Here is a 17,521-nt window from a genome sequence, read left to right as displayed (position 1 = left end):
ATACTGCGTGCAAACTGGGTACATCCGTCGAGTGGATTGAACGTTCGACACCATGGCTTAGTTTCACAAAGTACGCCACTGGTTTTACACAATATATTTTGAGATTTTATCTGCAGTTTATTTTGATTCGTCTCTGAAATCATAATCGGTATTTCCACACCAAACAAATTCGTCCCTCCAGGAGTACCGTTTTTCGAAACATAGCACAAATAAACAATATTCAGAAGTACTATATTTTTGCCTTGGGGTACATGAATATACTTGCCGAGTGAAATGAAATTTGAACAACAGTAATGGTACTTTTAGACAGTCACTTATTTTGACTAAAAGTAATTTGCATATCACCCATGTTTTCGGTATTTTCACGGTCGATATGCAAATGAACATGGTATTTCCATTGGCTACCGAACTATTTTTATTTTGTAAGCACATTTTCGTCTGATATTTTTATCCGGTTCAAATTGTTCAGCAACATATTTGGCATATTAGGTGTACATCACATCGTGGCTCAACTAACGTCCACGAGTAATTTATTCGGACAGTGATTCAGATTGGATGTCTGATTATTTTATTTTCACACAGACAGTGAAACGCGTTCTACACTGACACGCGTTGCTATAGCGTAACACTATCTTGGAACATATTAATGGGCAATGGGGTTCCTTGACCTAAATTCCATCCCTGTTTGTTGCACGTTTTTCTTTAATATGAAATAATCAAATATGGAACATATGTAATAATAACAGAACCTTCGCTCGTGAAAGTAGGGCCGCAGGATACACCGCATCTCTCGTGAAAATAACTTCCATACACAACGAAAGCCACGGGGAGGATGTGGGGTTCTGTCATAGTATTATATTAATTCGAATATATCTCGCAGTTTCAGAAGTCGACTAAAACTCGTGTGTGATATAAAGCCGTCTATATTTTCGACGTCATTATAAACTCTCACATCACAAACTCTCACAACTTTTTCTGCGCACAGAAGTGTGTTTAACTCACGTCAAATGGTGAGTGTTAACGTATTGTGGAATTTGAATTGATTCCAAAATTTATCATAATGATACAAATACATCCCGAAATCATAATTACAGCAATGGCTGCACAAATGCAATAACGGTAATCTTAGGATATACAAATGAGCTAGATCCCTCTACGATTTCTGAAATCTCAAATTACCACGTCAGTTTTTATTCAGAATGAATGGCAATGACTTACACTCGTTCGAAAAATCTAATTGAAATCTATCTATATTGGTAGTAGTTCAAGGCGATTGATATATGATATATGGGACCTAACAGATGTAACATTAATATTATAACAATAAGAAATAACACAAATAACAAAGACAAATAACATTAGGAACAATAAAATATAACAATTAAACAATTACTGGAAATGTATATCCTATACCTACATCAGATGATTCTGTGGTGAGATTGCGATACGATTTGACAGAACGGACTATTTAGTGTGTGTGTGTGTATTACATTTATGTACAATCAATTCGAACGCAAGCTGTGCTATTACTCTAGCGGTTTATATCACGGGCCATGACACAATGGTCGTCACGGTATCTCATCAAAGCGCACAGATTATTCACTGGAGTAAAATCGTTTTATAGCAGATAATTTAGATTTCTCCCAATGAATTATATTTGTCTTTAATATCTAGAGTAGGCCTATATACTTCTAGTGTACGTCGACCGGGATTTATAATGGCTTTATCGACGTGATCAAAATACCACAGTTTTAGGGTGTACCCGGTTTGGATCTAGGTAGAAGGTCACTCGCATAGTAAACATAATTTATGACCTAAGTACTATTCTTATCTGCTGTCTAAATGTTTGTACTAAGATTTTTTTTTATTTTTGGCGGGCATATGCAGCGCGCGAGGCTCGCGGTACACAAGAAATTTGGAGAATTTGTTTAGACATAAAAAAATAAGTGCTTGTATACATCCTGAATTCTTATTTGCTATTTAATATTCACGGAACTACGGAACACATTTTGTAACATGTGTGAAAGTTACATGTTTATTGGCATAGTAAAAGAACTGTTCTAGTTGCAGACTGCACTAAAATCTCGTAAAAATACAATGCAATATTATGGTTCAGTGGGCTAAGTTGAACCAGTTTCACGAGGTAAATGTACATAGAAACTGTTGACTAAAAAAGTATGATTTCAAGAGAAGATAAGAATATAGTATAGTATATAAGTATAATCTAGGCTGATGATACAACTCCAGCATCTCAGCCTAGTAGTAAACAACTGAATTAGGCACAATAGGCCAAATCTCTGAAGGTAAGACACCAACATTACTGATATGAAAAGACAAACTGAGGGCGCTGTACAAGCAAAAAGGAATTCAACCCATATACCGCCACCTATGTTATTTTTTAATTATTGCGCCACCAGTTTTCAGAATATGACGTATCTTGGAACTATTAGGCTATCGCTCTTCAAAATATGACAACTCTGTACATTTTAGCGCCCCCGGTGTTGAGAATGTGATTTATATTCATTATAGCGCCACCATTTTTCATAATAGGAATTATTTATAGTTGAATTTTTCATCAAAACACACAGAGATCTCACTGTACCCTGATTATATAGTATTCAATTTAAATAGTGTTTTCGATGCGTAGTCAGGTGCGGTGTTTGGTGCTGGTGGTGGTGTCGGCAAAGCGTGATGCCATACAGACATATTTGTTCATTTACTGATTAATAAGCTATATGTTTATTCATCATTGATTTGTATTAACTTTCATATTCATTTGTTTAGTTATTTATTAATTTGGTTAGTTAATCTTCATATTAATATACTTATTTTAGGCCCTCTACTATATACATTATAATTTACTTCCAATGTATATAGGAAATCAGACTAGACTAGCAGTAAGCTATTTTCTGATTTCCTTTTTACCTAGTATTTCTTATTGTTATTATTATTATTGGGTAAATAAATAAATATTATTAAATAATAGGAGATTTAATTCTAAAGCACTGTTTTTATATTATTTTCGAAATTCGCATGTTACTTGCCGAACTCATCGCTGGTTTTAAAACAACTTGTTTTATTATCAACCGAGAGCTGGCGCCTCATACAAAAAGACCGAGATCATAATACCTGACGTTGGGGGAGTTGTTTTACTGGCAACGAATGCAGTTTGTGTCAGTTAGTTTAACAGTTGCATACTGGGCGCACGTGAAAATGGCGCCATCTAAGACAAATATCACCATTAAAAACAAGTAAAATTAAAAGTAAAATATTTATTTATAATAAAACATACTTAATAATTGTTCTATACTGTGTAAAGTTATGTTGAGGCTTCATTTTTTGTAGATTATGTCGACTTTTATCCAGGACAACAACAAGAACAGTTGACTTCCAAAAACTTTGAAGTTTGTCTGGTTTCTACAACATTGAAATTGATTGTCTCATACTTCGAAAGGTATATTTATTTGAATAATATATTGTTGCGTCATGGTTTGCAGGTTAAACTACCTGCGACCCACACCCAGAATAATCCTCGGGTCAATATACTTAATTATACACCCTCTCTCTCTCTCTCTCTCTCTCTCTCCCTCTCTTTCTCATATCCGTAGTAATTTCCTCTCAAAGCCAATCTATATAGAAACGAATAGTCACTACCTAATACAAGTAACAATTACCCGCAGTAAGATGCCAATTAAAGTTACTGTGTTTTCCATTGAATGAAACTCCTGGTCAATCGTATTCTGTTAGGATTACATCAACCACTGCTTGAAAATTGCCTCTCGGACGTATTACACTCGATTATCTGTGTCGTACAAATTATCGAATGCATTGGGTTACGTATAATGGAATACCGCAAAATAACGTTTCTCGAGGATCGGATTACTTAAGTTGCCACCTTCAATTGCGTAAAGCTAGCTTCAAAGGAGCGCTGGCGGAAATAGTGTTGAGTCTCGCAGTTCATTCACTTGACTTCGTTGTTAATTATAGTAGATTGGGTTCGTAGCGGGAAGGTTACTTTTTATTGAATTTTCAGTCAGAATGCTTCAAAAAAAGGAAAGGGGTGTTTGCAAATGTTAACCCCGACGATGTCGCGGGGAAAGGGATATTATTCAATCGTGGGTAATATCGCACACGACCTGCATCACAGGTGATCTAACCACGGATATCAATGGCATGTGACGTGTTTGATGCATGCTTGAGAGGTTAGCAAAATCATTGGTTTATATTCCTAATGGCGGGTGTGACATTTAGAGCAGGAAATGCTCACACTTTTCGACATTGTGTTGCCGCTAGCCGACAGAATTGCGCATTTTTTGTATTTGCATTATTTTAAAAGTTTGAAAGTTAAGCGTTTTTGGCGAAAATATGTATTTTCTAAAATTGTTGTTTCATATGGAATTTTAAGGACCATGTTGGATTATGAGTTATTGTACCCTAATTCTTTTTCTTTTGAAGCGTACTGTATAAAAGTCTTTGAATGAAAAACGAAAAACACCTTCTTCGCATGTGCGGTGATTGTTATTGTACGTACCAAAACAATTACTGCACATGCGCATTAATTAGAGAGTCGTTGTTTCAGCGAACGAATACTTGGATATGAGCTTTGAGAACAACGTTTTTAGATCGTTACAAACCATAATCAAATATATTTATCAACATAAAACAGTAGTATCAACAATTCAATTTTCTTGTGCATATTTCATCTTTAAACACGTACCTGCAACAGTGTTATGAAGATACAATGTTTTTTTCAATACACTAGCGTAGTAGCAACTATTTGGTAAATTTATGCTTTGTCATCTTCATTGTGTCATTTATTCTGCAACAGTGTATCTGTGAACGCGTATTTAAATATATCTTTTAAATTATTACAAAAAAAAAGGTAAAACAATTTCAATATTAACAATGCAGTGTTTTCCTGTTTATAACTTGTATTTCGCAGAAATGTATAAATAAAGTGCTATGCATGCGTATATGTTTACTATGTATGATTATTGCTATGGTAACTGCACAATTATCAGATGATGTAAAGATCAATATATTAGTATTTCTTCGTGCATGTAATTTATATTGCTTTCATATTTCCCGACCAGTACTTGATGAATTCAATGCAAGGGAGAGTGGAATTGGCTGCGTTAAAATCCGCTTCTCGTGTGTTGGTTTCCGTGATTATATTTGCAGTACGTTAACGCTCAATATATACTGTCCCAACTGCAGTTCTGGCAAATCAATGCACTGATCTCCCTTGATATGTTCCCACATTTCAACTTGAAATAATTACCACACGTCTCCGTGAAATGAGAAATAATATAACCTAATGTTTAATATGCGTTTCTATCGTACCATGCATACTATCTGCGTGTATTTTTGTTCAAATAACGCCGACACACCAATGCTAATCACCGCGATATTTAATCACCAATGCCCTTAGCAGACAGTCCGCCTAGCAACCATCAATCGATGCCTAATCCAACTTTCCAACATATTCTATTCAATACACTTGTGTATGTACATAATCAAATCGGCTCGATGGTTCAATTGTATTCGTGCTTGAAATTTCACCAAAGACACACGCATACATCCCACACACTGTGGTTCTTTATAGATGTGATTCATTTGATTGTAACATTTGCTTAGTGTAATTGCAATTCGCATGGAAATAACTATCGGGGTTATGCTGTTCTTTATCCTTCGTACGTATATATACAACTGTTGTATAGAATGTATAATTCAAGGCTGGTTGTATACACATATATATATATCAATAAGACAGGGTGCTACACAACCAATTATCTCGAGGAAGAAAGTTGTCGAGTGTCTTAAACTTAAGAAGAAAAGGAACAAATCTGATTATCTCTGCTGATCAAAAGGGGGAACGTGACTGTTAAATACTATGTGTGAAATTTGATGCGTGCAGTCTTTTGAAGTAATTAAATTTCCTGGTAAGAATAAATGGATTTGTAACATGACGTTTTAGTGTCACAGCTATTCACCTCACACAGGTGTCCGCACAATGGGATAGAGAAGGCCGTGAATGTGATCTAGAATAACATACTAAAAGGAATAATGTAAACGTATCTCTAACTGCCAAGTGATGCGAACAGTGTCTATGTGTAATGAGATTAGTTTCTTTCATGCTTTGTAGGCGCGATTCGGCTTACCGTGAGTTTGGATATATTCAGATGTAAAATATATTCTCTTCTACTAATTAATAAATGTATTCCAAAGTAGTTGCATTGACACCTTTTCGCATTTACATCTTTCCTCAAGAGTTAACAATTGTCAGTTCAAGTATACTGATATATAGTGAAAGTATCACGGATCTATTATCATATCTTGTGTGGTACGAGTAACGTGAACATCACATTCAGACATTTTCATATCACGGTACTCCAAAATACGTTATTACCTTTTATATTTTATAGATAGAAACCAGTAATTGTAGTTATTAATTAGTTATGTACTTTATAGGTTACCGAACCAAATTCAAATCAAAATAGTTTATTATAAGGGCCTGAATCCCTACTGCTTTTCGTGAGTTGTTTTGAGAGAACCGCTGATCGGAATGCTTTCACATTTCAGTGTTGATATGAGCTAATGGGAACTGACGCATCATGCTTCCGAAATTTGGATTGGACACGTGATGTGACAGCCGAATTGGTTTTAGCATTTTTGAGCTTTTTTAAGCTACATTTTTATATTATTGGCATATATGCTAACAATATTGCAAATACATATAGCACATCATATGATGTTAGTTTGTGTTATTGTTAATGTACCAACAAAAACGGCGTAATTTTTTGAATCTTGGTAACTTAGTTGAAATTGAGTTAACGAGAAATGGCTTTTAAAATAGATAAAACTTATTTGGGGGGGGGGAGTACTACATCACCAATTGAAATTTGGGTATGTCATTTAGGTTTCGCGTGACATCAACACCACAATTCGTCGCATTGTTTGGCAGACATCTTGGATCTTTTAAGACAATTGTTAAGAAGTATTCAATTGACTTAATCGCGGGGGCCACAACGATTTGAATTTGTTGTGTACTTCCAATATGACCAATTGAATCGACAGAACATCACGTGACTCGTGCTATACATAATTACCATAAATTCAATAACATGCTTTGTTATTTACTTTGTACCAATTGCATTGAATATATAGAAGCCGATTATGACTAATCACGTTATTTGACTGCCGTTTTAGAGTTGCGGCATTTTCGTATAAGAGTGCTGCGCAAGAATATCGGCAGTGTTACACTGGCAGCATCAGTTCAAAATATTTCTGAATGCAAATAACGAAAAACCAAAGAGCAGGAAATTGTTATCTGTAAATTGCGGTTTGTATAAAGCTACCTTAAAAATATTTATAATCACCTTTTTATGTTTCATACACTTTTTCATACATCGATTTGATTACATCACACCTATTCACAAAATTATTTTACAATAATATATTCCTATTTAAAATGTGTGACACACGTGGCGCAACAAACACTATAATCGGATCATTTGGGAATTTGTTGGGTGTTTTATTTCCACTTTATCGAAATGCAAATCAGCAATTCTTTGTGCTTATTGCCAATAAAGAGGAGATATATACAACGTAACCAAGCGTAAGACGATTAGTTCACCCCCCCCCCCAAATAGCGCAAAGGCCTAGTTATATAATAAAATGAAATTTTCCACATGAATGCGCTTCTATGATTGCTCTTTTTGTGTTTTCAATAACTAGGGAATTAAATCTTAGGTGTAGTCGTACTTTGGCCGAGAATGTCGACACTTAGTGCAACAAACCCACCCTTATTATAAACCTACACAGTGGATGCTGAAATGTTAAATAAAAATAGAATGTTATAATCAACATGATAATAAGCTCATGCTCACGTTGCGATAACATTACATCGTACACATGGAATTTGGCAATAGTTTATCTACTTTTTTATCGATATAGTTTATTAGCATTTATTCGACAACGCAAGTTGAAACCATCCCAGATTGGGCTTATACTGATAAATAGACAGTGGATGTGAGAGAGGCCTGAACATCGTAAATGTAGTTTCCGAAAACCTTATGGTCAGTTTGAAAGTAAACTTATTTTGGTTAAAAAATCATTTTAATTGTTCTCCACCAGTTCGACAGTCAAAATGCATGTATTATTTTATTTTCCCACTGTGTACAGTCAGGAATATATTTTTGGACAACATTTGAGGATAAGTCCCGTTTAAAGGCATGCGAGTCTTCAAAATGACTTTCAATCACAGGTTTATTTAAATCATTGTTAATCAATGTGCTAGTATTTACTCCAAACTGTTTTGACAATTTGTTCTTTCAGGGCAGAAAATGGTGTGCGTAATGTCAGCATTTGAGATTGACTGAAAAACGACTACATCTTTCATGACACACTGGCGGATTGTGGGAATCGTGACGTACGGGGTAAGCATAATTAGTTATATACGGTCGAACAAATTAGCACAACCGTAAGATGTTTTTTCTTTGAAGCATATTTATTTTACCGTGAATAAAACAAACCACCATAATTTTTTAATATGTTTCCAATGTGTCGTGTGTGTGGATATGATGAAAGCTGGGAATATAGCTCATACACACCCGAAGCATTCAGCCATCGATGATACGAACGGTAAGCCACTACGAGCAACTGTAATTGCAACCACTGTGTTAACCTCGTATATGTATGTATACTTGAGTATACTGTCAAGTCGTTGCTTGCTTGGTTGACGTCGCTATCACTAGCAGTTCATTGTATTTGCTAGGGTCGGGAAAAATACTTTTCACATTTTTTCACAATTTCCGTCAATTTAGCTAGCAACCTCGACAATCTGCAGCATTGAGGAAATGCACGATGTTACGCCTACCATTAAATACATCACAGTATACGGTTGGGGCAATCTAAACGACGTACCGCTTTTGTTCGTCTACAATTGATTGTCATTTATAAAATGGTAAAGAAGCCGCATAAAAAAGTCAATAATGGCTCTCTCGTTAAATGTCGCATGAAATGATACATCTATAAATCTCAGATGTCCTGCGACTTGTCATTCATTTGCATAATCAACTCAACTATACATTTCATAGAGGCAACTTACCCATGATGCAATATGCGTTTGTTCAATCCACCACTCATCAACCTGCGTGTCCCTAGATACAATAAGGCAGGCGAGGGAATAATGAAGGTACCTTACGCCATGTCAGATATAATTCGATGCTTGACAAGTTTTTTACGCCATGAGCAATACGCTGAGAAAGGGTGCAATACGATTTTAATCGTGACAACACTATGTGGAAGTCACACTTCCAAACTGTAAAATAAAAAAACCAATTCGACTGGCGAGTAAAATAAATAAATTGGATGAACATGCAATGAAAATTGGATTGCGTTGAGGTTACACTTCAACGAACGAAGCAGATAGCCATTGCGCGTACTATTAGACTAAGTGGTAGTCGGAAAACAGGAAAGCTAATATAACCAATTTACCGAATTTCCACGTTCTTATGTCAATCCTTTTAGACTCGGGGGAAAAATAATTAACTATTAATGAGCAATATACTTGCAAATCTTAAGATTAGAAGATAAGAAGGTCGGGACGTTTTTTTTTCTAGTTGAACTTGTGGGGATAATACAATGTCACGAATGACGATTGCACATAACGCGTACGGTTAGAACAGTTCACATTACATTATGAAAGGTCAATGCTTATCACAAAAACGTCTTAAACAGGCAGGGCAATCAGGCATGAACAAACACAGTATACATGAACACTATTTCTTGGGTGGAAAACTAATCCCTTAAAGATGGCTACGCACTCATCTCAACGTTGACTGAAACACATACTCACGCCAACATTGAGTGACATATACATGTATATTCACATCAACGTTGACTACGAATCGTATCTGTCTTTTTGATAATTCAATAATTCAATATATCCAAATGATTCATTGTAATCTAATTATAGTGTGTTAGTATTACATGTACTATGATGTGTTTGTTTGTTTTAGACGGGCAAACCCTAATGAAATACAAGCAAATTTATATAAATTTCAAGTATTTAAAAAAAAATGTAAGAAAGCATGAATTTGCGTAATTATTTTTTGAGGGATCAGAGCTAAAAACAAAACACGACCAGTAGGTCGATTGGGAATAATTGGTCCAAGTTGAGAAGTTACATTGCCCATCTTTATAGGATTAATTAATGAAAGCATAGTGTGCCATCGTGGCCTCGAAGCTAATTTCTCCGGCGAAGATAGATGATAATTTTTACATATAAACTTCATTCATAAAAAAATAATGGCAGTGTTGATTTTATTTACCTTTAAACATTATATATTTACACTTTTCAGTTTCTTGGTTTCCAAGCGAAGCGGCGATGATTCATATTAAGCTGCTAGGGTGTTAAATTAAGCATTTTTTACAACATGGGACCATTCATCTGTTGGTTTATGTTACAAAAACAGATCAAGACAAGTAATTTCAATATTTAGGAGTGGCGTGTCGACAAATATATGTTTCATACACATGCTCGCATAATTATATGCATTGACATTTCAAAATAAGCATTGGCATTATGAAAATAAGTAACAATTTGTCCAAAAAATAAATCCATATTACTTATGGTCAATTTGGGACCCGTTGGTTTCCTTCTTTGCATTATTTAGCGCGGCATGAAGATGAAATTACAATTTCTAAAGCCGTCATAAGGACATGTAGTTAAATTATAAATTCCATGTAAGTCGACCTTCGTTACAATCTATTTCGAGCCTTCCTTTGGGCGTGTAATGTGCATAGCGAGGTACGCTCAATGTGTTCGAATCATTTGTATTCGTTCATAATGTGCAAGGTAGTTAATATGTCATCGCTAAACTCTTCCTTTGTGTGCATTCTTGATGAAGCAACACTGATGTCGCCAATAAAGTCTCGCCGAATCGATGCCTATTAATTTGCAAAGCATCAAGTTCATATTCAGTGAACCAATCTATACATATCATCATCGCCAGTCCATCTAACGAAAGCAGTGGTAGCACAATTCCCTGCAATGATAATCATCAGTTCACAATTAGAATTGTCAGTGCCGCGCCTGAATGTCGGCTCATATATTTTGCTTATATGTATCTGTGTCGCTATCGAGTCATTTGGCTCGCCTATAAAGAATGTCAAACTAATCTTCTAATAGATGTGACTATTCTGCCTGACTTATTCTAAATTTGGATGATTAACACTCGTTGTAAGATTAGTTATTTCGCATTTATGATTCTATTATTTGCATTGACATGTGTTCACAGTATGTGCGTTGAAAATGGAAATGTCTACTTTGTATTAAATATGTAATTGGCATTTAAAGAAAAAAAATATGTTTTATTTGAGAATTCATCGCATTTCTTGTAGTTACAACAATTGTTAATACTGTGACATTTCTTTGTAGAAATTATATTTAATGCACCTCGAAGGTAGGATTGTGCATTTTTAGATGTAAACAGATTTTACTTTATAGTACATAATTCTTTGCAAAGTGACAAAAACCCCAAATATATGATCAAATAATGGAACACAATTATTGAACATAATATATAAATAAAACAAATATGTGCTTGACATTTGAAGAAAAATAAATCGTGAGAGACCTTTCACGATGCGAAGATCTGCCAATAAATTAGAATTGAATAATAAAATAAAATATAATATTACTTTACATCTATATCATGTATACAACTAATTAATCAAAACTTGTTTTACTCTACATCCCACAGTTAAATTAATCTTATTTATTTATTATTAGTATGTCTAGCATCGTTGTCATAGTTACTAACGTATATGCGACCAGACAATCGGTAAGCTCTCGGGCAACTTCGCTATTCACAAATTACCCTCTCTAGGAACAGACATATCTCAGAACTAGACTTAGAAGACATATAGCTACCAGGCCAAATACGGATGTTCACCAAGGATGCACGCACGCCGAGAATGACTACCATGCTCACGTTGTTGCGAGAAAAATGCAAGATTATTCTGTTTCTGTTTGCAATGTTAACTCCAGGAAGAGGATTTACTACAACATCGGTGAGTTTAATCTGTGCTATGTATCCGAGAAACACCAAATGATTTGAAATGCTGTAATTGTTGATAGGAATATTTTTGCTTACAGTCGAAGATCATAAAACCTCGTCGAATATCTACAGTATGATTAAGCATATACAAATTTAACCGCGTTTAATGATGATTTATATTCTAAACAAAATATGTTATGATTGCCAATCTCATGAAAGATACGCCTGTAAACATTGTTTGCATACGCGCGTGACGTGACACGCGCTGCCACACGCTGTACAACATTCTTAAATATCTGTACATCATTAAGCGAATTTGACAAATGCATATTACATAAACGGGACCTTAATTTATCTAAAAGCAACATTCGTATTAAGGAATATATGTTTTGCTGAATTACTTGCTGATAGATAAACTAACATGATAGCATACACGACGCGTTTTACAGTAATCCGGACGTAGTTTACGTCTCATTAATTATGTCGAGAGATGACTCTCAATAGGACATATATACATGTCACATCAACAGGCTGCAAACAATAATAAAGTTTGACATATTTTTGATGAAAAGTGATTTATATTAGTTAAGTTCTCGTCGTCTGGTTTTATTCTTTTTACTCGCACCTTCCGTCAAAAAGTAACACCGAATACGATTGTTTCTTATAAAATGTAGTATTCCCAATATTATGCTTGTTCGGGTCATTACAGTGAGCTCAGGTTGTGCCAAAACATGTATAATATACTGAAATAGTTGACACGAGATTCATTAACCAGTAAATATGTAAATTTGCCAATTACCTATACAATAATCTCTATTTGTAAAAAGGCAACCATGTGATTACATGGGTCAGGTGAACAGTGGCCACGGTGATCAGCATAAAGCACTGTTTTGGAGACTAATACAAATCTCGTGGTTATCGAATTATCGAATAAGGTCTATTAGTATTGTTACATTCATTACATGGACTATGTATGTGATGCAATCAGTCTCAAAGCGAGCCATCCACGTGAGTTTAACTCTCCATTAGCGCATGACATAACCCCGGGACATCACAATAAAAACAAATTATAGACTAGCCAAACTAGCTCTAGCTAATGACCATCGAACATTATTGTGTCGTATGTGAATGAAGATTGAACATGTTTATAGCATCCTCTCGGCGAAACTATTACATCATTGTAATACTATGTGTAGTTAATTGTACTGAGCTCACTTGGAGGTACTCACAAATGTACACACGGGAAATTATTCTTCCTACCCAGGAATAAATCTGTCGACGTAATTTATAAGTTGATTGCCTTTTTTCAAGGCAGTTATTTCTCCCTGGTAGCCACGATGCTGATTGACTGTCCCTTGCGGGAATGCCAAATAATTTGTTTCGTTGGATGTGATTAATATTTGCTCAATTTAAACTTATCAACGTAAGTTGGAAATATTGACACACAAAGAACACAAACACGTGAGGTAAAGCGGCGATTCCTTATCGTACAACATATGGCGTCCAATAACACCCGCTGAAGATCGAACAGATTCGTTATATCCATTATTTAGCGTATTCTCATTTAAGTACTCCGTCTCTTAGTGGAACATTTTCCGTAAGCAAGTAATATCCATCAACATCATCCTTTCACTATCATTCGTTACGTTTATAAACTGGCTTTTCGTTTATGGCCGCTCTTTAAAGAAGCTTCCGTATTTCGTTCATTTCGAACCTGTCATGATATCATCAGAAACCTTAATTAGAAATTCCAAATTTGATAACAGTGGATCATTCTAATGGGTCTTCGTAATCTTATATAAAACGAATATTAGTGTGGGCATGCCTAAGTGCCTAACGTATTTGCCTATTAAGATCGCATGTACATCCTTTTAGCAGGGTGGAAAGAAAGTTGCAAGAATACAGATGTCTCACATTATATGTTTGATGAAACACGTCTCTTTATTAAAGGCGAGAACATTTATATGGTGGCTCCTTGTGCGATTTCTATCGGAGAACATCAACGAGGCGATATTGTGACAACTATTCAGGCACTGAGTTCATGATGTAGTTCAATCCTATATGGTCCGATAGACAGGTAATAATGTAGAGAATCGAAGGCAATCCTTCTAATAATTGTAAAAAGGCACAATCTGTTGTTGAAATCCGACGCAGTTGTTTATGTAACACTCGTGCGTCATCGTTATTTTTAATCAACGTGCATGTAAGGAAAACAATTATGCAAATTAGTTTGTACTGCATAACTATTCATATCTATGTCATTCGTCTACTGTACTCTGTGTTCGCAGTCTTGTCTTTCGCAAATGAATTTTCACACATAATAACCACGTTTTAAATACATGTACCTGGATTCGCTCGCATCCTTCTAACTATTCATGCATAAATATCTGTACGAGATACACACTTCTGATATAATCACATTCATATTACAAACACGTAACAGAAGAAATTGGAACACGTTACTGTAGACCCGCACCTCACTACGCTACACTCCTATAAATAAACCGTTCAAAAACTTGTATTGGTTGTATTAATTCGACGTTATTCCTGTACTGATATTAAATTTCCACTTAGTGCGTATTATTGCGTGATATGAGTTTGTGACGTCACATACAATATATTTAGGCTTATTTCTTTGAATATACTTTCATATGCGTTGTTTTTGTTAAATGACGCAGCATTGTGTAAGACGGGAGTCAATAAACCGGACAAAGTAGGTAGACATGATTGCATGGATTTACAAATAGTAAATATTTTTCCGTTTTTTTTGCAAATTACTAAATAAACTTGAATCAATTAGTACTAAATTTTCGAACACTTTTGAATGTGCACATAAGAAGAATGCGAAAATTTTAAATGACGGCAAAATAACTCATGTTTACTGTCAAACGGTGTTCGGTAAAAACATACAACATAGCAAATTTCAATAAAATATAATGAATGTTGCATCTGTAAAACAATGATTCCTGTTTAGAAGAAATCAACTTCGCAAACTTCAGTCAGATTATACATAGATGCGAAAAAAACTTTGACATTGGGTTCTTTGCCGAAAACGACTCGTAAATATCGCCACTCGGATTAGTTTCGTTATCAATATCGATAATAATAATAATGTGAGTTTATATTACTAAGTGATCATCACTGCTAAGGTTGCAAAATAAAAAAGTGTTGTTTTTTTCTGGATTTGGAGTTGCGCTATGTGTGTCGTTATTATGTTTTGACCCCAGGTAAAACTAACAAAAAATACACAAATAGAGCGTGATGTGAATTGAATTGAACACCGCGGGTATCACAGTTGTTAATACGATATTAATTATTTTATTTAAAGACCTCTAAACCCTCTTCCATATTACAAGTTGCAAATAAAAAAAAGACAAACATATGTATATTTATATTATTACCTTCGGTAACCGTACCGTTGAATAATTAAAAACCTGATTTTTCAGCACAAATAATTTATATGCATAATATGTACCATATATCTTTTTCTTATTCATTATTGCTACTGTGGTATTGGTACAAATTCGTATGCAATGTCCGTTCCATTGTTATGGTTCACTGCAACCGTAGTACGAGGTTGAATGGAATAAGAACTCGTTATACCACATGTGAACGTGAAGATATTAACGAAAGAATTGAATACAAGGTTTCTAAACAACGATGTTGAATATGAAAATGAATTCACCTTTATATTTCCTAGTACAATTGAATAATATGTAAAAAATAAGCAGTCTAATAAATGTACGGTAAAACCAGGGACATGCGTTTAGTTTACTAGTTGGGTTTATTGAACACACGAAACGAGTCAGCAATATAAAATTGATTGGAAATCAATATAACTGAACTGCACACTGATTTTACCTCCATGCTCGTATTACTGCGATACAAATGTTCCATCAGCTGTTAGATTAGGCACGTTTTTATTAATGTATACCATCTGATATGTTATAGTTTATCGTTGAGCGTATGCGTACTATGGTTCCTCCTTGGAAACAACTGTTTCGTATATCAATTATTGTGTATGCGGTCCGTCCGTTCAATTCACGGCGGAACATCGAGTGATCTTTCTCTATGTTTTAATATGAATTATTTCTCTGTATATATTTCGATCAATGTAGAGAATGTAACGCAATGTTTGCTAATCTATTTACATCCTGTAAGTTGTCAAATATAATATTATATAAGTAGTATGCTTTAAACGGTGTATTGAATCTATATGCTACAAGTGAACGGTTAGGTTGTTTGTAGTAATGATTTATAATATGTTACTTTTTTGGTAGGTAGCGATGTTATAACGCGTGTAATCGTGAATACAAGTAATTACAGTGAGAACAACCGCGAGTACTAGTAACACGTTATTGTTAGACATACGTTAGGTATAATCACACTGAGCATATGGTTCGAAGGAAAAATGGTTCACCTAATTCGATCCGGTGATCCCTCGCAACACATTGTATATTGGTGCGTACTTCTCTTTAATAACAGCGGGTCCAGCAATTACTATACTCTCTGAGATATATTACGAAAACAAGAAATAATATGATTACACTATTTCAATGAAATGTGTAGCAACTGTAATAAAGAAGCCATATTTTTCTCGCCAATGGAGATTTGAGATGCCATTACAATATATGCATGACGTGATTGAATGATTCAAATATGTTCAGCAAGAGGGCTACTGACAAGTATAATAGTTGGAAAATGTGAAATATTTGAATTTAGCAAGACGATGCATCAGCTGTTTGTGAAAATTAGTAAATTTACTTCTAATTATTTATTCAGAGTTATATCACATCCAATTTCTAATCGAATCTCATTCTATTAATGTTGTACTAATGTGATGCACATTAACAATACAATATTTATAACGATGCATTACATAGGTCATAGAATGTAATTCTGCTTGACATTTCAACGTTTAAGATTATTAAGAAAAAGATGGTCGGTTCCATGATCATGTCACGGTAGGTCAATGTATACTAACGTCATTTGAAATTGTAGGAGAATAAGGCGGATTTATGTCAGGCAAAGACCATCATCTGAATGCACTGAAATAGAAATACAGGTGGAAGTTATAATCTAGCCAATGAAGTGGTTATTTGATAGGATATACCGCGGCGGTGTTTCCTTGACACAAGAACAGTCAAATTTTAGAAAGTGGCTTAGAACCTTTGGGTTGCTAAATGTGTATGTCCACTATTTTTGGAGTGAATACTTGTATTATCATTATCATAATTAATATTATTATTATTACTATTATTATTATTATTATTAAGCTGGGCGATTTGGCAACGCGTGGCGTTATCAGCTTATGAGGTGTGCGCACAAAATATGGTAGCATATCTGTTCATTTTCTGTTATCGCACGCGTTGTTTAATCTCTCTGAAGGATGGTATACATGGGACAATACTTGAGGCAACGTACACGTTGTTTTTACGTAGTTGCTCAAGAATAGC

This window comes from Saccoglossus kowalevskii, chromosome 1 (genome assembly GCF_978046115.1).
Source record: "Saccoglossus kowalevskii chromosome 1, keSacKowa6.1, whole genome shotgun sequence".
In the NCBI taxonomy this organism is placed as follows: domain Eukaryota; kingdom Metazoa; phylum Hemichordata; class Enteropneusta; family Harrimaniidae; genus Saccoglossus; species Saccoglossus kowalevskii.
This window is presented reverse-complemented; position numbering follows the sequence as displayed.